The sequence below is a fragment of the Aptenodytes forsteri genome, unplaced genomic scaffold (assembly GCF_000699145.1).
Source record: "Aptenodytes forsteri isolate BGI_AS27 unplaced genomic scaffold, ASM69914v1 Scaffold193, whole genome shotgun sequence".
Lineage (NCBI taxonomy): Eukaryota > Metazoa > Chordata > Aves > Sphenisciformes > Spheniscidae > Aptenodytes > Aptenodytes forsteri.
This window is the reverse complement of record NW_008795405.1, coordinates 12,609,855-12,614,397: the sequence shown is the minus strand read 5'-3', so window position 1 is coordinate 12,614,397 and position 4,543 is coordinate 12,609,855.

Here is a 4,543-nt window from a genome sequence, read left to right as displayed (position 1 = left end):
AAACCCCTTCCCTTTGACCAGGAGGACTGATGAAAAAACTACCTGTGCTCCAGAGTCCCTTACTGCCACTCCCAGGGCTCTGTAGTCCTTCTTGATAGTCCTCAGACTGCTCCTGACTGTATCACTGGTGCCCACATGAAACAACAGCAGTGGATAATAGTCAGTGGGTTGTATGAGGCTTGGTAGCCTCTCAGTGACATCCCTGATACGAGGCCCCAGTAAGCAGCACACCTCTCTAGAGATTGCATCAGGTCAGCAAATGGGTGCCTCTGTACCTCTCAGAAGAGAGTTGCCTACTACTATCACCCATCGCCTTTTCTTAGTTGCGCTGGTTGTTACACGGGGGGCAGATCGGGCTGCATTATTCAGCTCCAGTGTCTCTCCTGATGTGACTTGGTGTGTGTGTGCGTGTCTTCCAAGCATTGGAAGTTCTTACACCTTTGTCTGCCATACTGGAGAAACCTTCAATGAAGTTTTGTTCTCCATGTAGGTAGTTGTATTCTGTGATACAGTTATTTCTGGACCTTTCCTTTGAGAAGTTATGAAAACAGGGCTATGAGGCAGGTTTCCCAATATTTTAACAACTCATGCTCTTTTTCTAAACCTTCTCCGGTATATTATTGTTTTCCTCAGCTGGTGTCAGAACTGGACAAAAATATACCTTTGAAACGGAACTGGACCACTTTCTTACCACTACCGAAGAAGAGCCATAACATTTCCTTTCTTCTTAGCCATTCCTTAACTATACATTCAAGGATTGCATTAAACAGTTGGATCATCACATTGTGAAGGGAGTGTTTGGCTGAATTCATCTGTCAAAGGTCTCTTCTACAGTCCCTCCCAAATCTTTTTCATCATTATGGTTATTCAGGAGAGGAGCCATTACGTGGGCAGAACTTTCTTCCCATTTGTATGTTTTACATTGGCCAATGTAAGCTCATAATTTCTTTTTGCCCAGTTTATAACAAAAAAGATGGAAAAATATCTAGATAACTTTTGATCCTTTTTTACAAAACTATCAGCAAGAGGATATTTTTCTTTTCTTTGTCAGTGATTTGAAAGTATGTGAGAAACCTCAGTAGAAATATAAATGCCCAGTGGAGATTTCTCATTTACAGTAATCCTGGAGATCTGCTAGCCAGCTTTTAAGCAACTGTAGATGTGACATCTGCTACCTTTTAGTATTGTTTGAGTCAGCTAATGATGATGTTGCACAAAATCAGGTTAAATAGCTTCTAGAACTCTGCTTTTGGATTCCTTCCCCCCCGCCCCAAGCCTCTTCATTTAGAAAGATCAGTTTTCCATAAACCTGTGCTGATAAAGATTGTTAGTAAAAATGAGCTATTCCATTATTTTTAGACAGCCTCTTCCATGCTGATAAGCTGATGATCCTGTTGGTAAAAGCTGTCATTTTCTTTCAGAGGCAAACTTCAGAGGAATAGAGCGCTCTACGCTTTGAGGGTGTTGGCACAAGTCAGAACAGGGAGAAGTTTCTAAAGTTCAGTGGAAAAAGTAGCCACAGCCTCTTTTTCTGTCCTGTCCTAACATTTCCCTCTCTTTCCCAGCCTAGTTCTAGGGCATCCTCTACCATCAAGGAGCAATTTTTGGAGGGCTGTGGCAAGAATTCTGATATTTGCAGGAAATGCAGTATTCAGCAGTAAATTCAGTTCTCAGCAGCATTCATTCAGTATAAACTGAAATGATATATACTTTCTGCCAAATTAAATTTTTTAAGTGGAAATGCATTTGAAGAAGAAATACAAATCCATCTTTGAAAGATATGTACTTGTGTTAAAAATAAAGCTGTCCTTTCTTCATGATTTAATCTGTATGAGTAGCTAAGTGAAAAACTGGGCATTTTTTAAAATCAAGCTCACTATTTTTTCACTTTTTAAAAATTGGTTATCAACTTTCCAGCACTTCCACAAGTTTCTTTCTGATCTCTCCTCCCTTATTTAATGAAATAAGAAAGATTTATTACCTTGGTAATCAGCTGCAATGAGAAAAATCTGTGCAAACTTAAACATGTGCAAGAAAATTACGATCAAACTGTGGAAGGACCAGATGACTGCAAAACTAATTTTGTTAGTAGTTTGAAAGATAAGGATGGGAAGATGAGTTTGTCTCTTTATATTTTCCCTTTATAATTCTCATTGGAACAAAAGCTGCTCAAGTTGTTATAACGTCACTTGTTCTTGGATTTTTATGGAGTTCAAAAGTTGAGGCCTTTTGACTGTGGTATGAGATGTACCCTTAGAAGGAATGACTCAGATCTTCTCTGTCCAAGAGTAGAGACTTTAAAAATCTTTTATCTGTGGGGGAGTGTTTGTGATGTTTAGCTTGTGCTTTTTGCTTTTTACAAGCAACTTGAGTGCCTTATGCAGAATCCTAGAATATCTAGCGTGCCTCTATCTGTGTCTATCTGGCATACAGCACCTCCCTTAATTTTTCGTGCCTTTAAATACTTTTAAATAAATAGTTTCTCTACCTATTTCTCTGTCATTACCTTTGTTTTTACCAGAGTTGCAGTTCTTCTCGAAGTTCCTCTCTGAAGTCTGATTTCTCTTCAGCCCTGCATGATGGCATCTCTGGTTCAGCCTTTGCTCTGAGTACTTAGTTTCCCGAGTGATTTCCATGCATTTCTTGAATATCTCCTGCTCCCATCTGTTTATTGTGTCCCTGTTTCAGCATTCACATAATTCTATTGAATAAAAGTAGAAACTAAATACTTCCTGATGATTTCCACAGTAGCCTTCTCTGACCCAGCAAAACAACTTTTACTGAAAATAGTGGGAATACTGGGTCTGCTGTTAAGTGTGGGATACTGAGCTAGTTTTGTTTCTCTTGTGGGTGAATTGTGTGTTGATGTGCTATTTAACTAAGGGGAGAAAAAAAGCCCCAAAACCTTTTGTACTGGATGGGGGAAGTATTGCCTGAGTCATATCTTTTTCTCTATGAGTCTGAATCGGGATAATTCCACCATCATCTATTTCCTTTGAATTCTGTAAGAGTAGTGTCAGCTGAGTGCAGTCCACATAGAAATACTATTTTACTAGGTGGCACTCTGTTTCTCAGCTTGGTTTTTGTTTTGTTTTGTTTTTAAAGTCTAAGTTTAAAGGTAGATTTATTCCTGGTTGAGAGGTGGCATTCTTTGTAGGGGCAAGGAGGACAGGCTGAGGAATTAAAAACCCTCTGGAAGACAGAGAGATCTCCTTTGCCTAGAATTGGTGTGCGGTTTGCTTAATAGGATCACCTTTTTAATAATCTACTGAAGAGAATGGTCCAAGTGGATTTATCAAGAGCAAACTGTCTTGAACTAATTTAATTTTCCTTTATAACAAGGTACCACAACTTGCAGATAGAAGCAGCAATGTAGTCCTGTATTTTTACTATAGTGCGTCAGGCAAAATCTTGCATCCTGTTTGTTCATAAGTAAACAAGAGAAACACGATCTGGCTGAATAAAACCCCTATAATGTACTTTGAAGAGTTATCAACAGAACACACTCAAAATGTGTTGTGGTTTAACCCAGCAGGCAGCTAAACACCACACAGCCGTTTGTTCACTCCCCTGCCGTGCCCCACAGTGGGATGGGGGAGAGAATAGGAAAAACAAACAAACAAACAAACAAAAAACATGTCCGGCAGTTTCTCCACAGCCAAGATGCAGGCCAGTAGGGAGGAAGAGAGAGACTTTCTTCATATTGCCAGAGTTGGCCAGCCAATTCATCCACCGTTTGTCCCTCTCCATCTTTCCAGGTCATTACTGTCAATGAGTTGGCATATGACGATGCTGCGCTCCGTACAAACTTCCGCCACACGTGTCGTGTGCACTTGAATTCATCTGGATCTTTGGATAGCTGCTCATTGTTCAGGTCATTATAAATCACCTCCAGCACGGCTAATTCCCTCAGGTACTGGATACCTCTCTTCATGGTGGCCCACTTGCCTGGGTGACATATAACATCTTCCTTGAAGGGATACCTTTCCTTCAGAGCTGACAGGAGTCGCCTCCAGAGGCTGAGGGCTTGTGTCCCTTTTCCAATTGCTTTGTCAATGCCCCCTTCTCTGGAAAGGGATGTCAGCTAATTCCCTCTAATTCTGGGCTACTGAGCCCATTATCCCAGCATCGGAGCAGCCAGGTGACAATATGATCACCTGGACGACGACTTGAAATCTTTTCACATATCTTGCAGCTCACTTAGGGATAGGGATTGGGTGGTTACCATCTCATTTATGGGTTCTGCCTCTTCCTCCTCCTGTTCTCGTAATGACCCTGGCTCATCTTCATCCCTTACTAAACGAGTTGATTTTCTTGTGTATTTCTTCTTGTGTATAGGGGTGACTGATACTGGCACGGGTTAGTTCTCTGGTTCAGCCACGGTGCCTGTCGCCAGGGTTGGAGTAGCCACAGTGCCTGTCACCAGGACTGATCTCTGGATGGTATTCTTAAATAATTGTTTAACCTTAAACAAGACCTGAACCACATTCAGGAGACATAGCACTAGGACCATGATGGTTTGAACATCCCAAGGATATTCAAA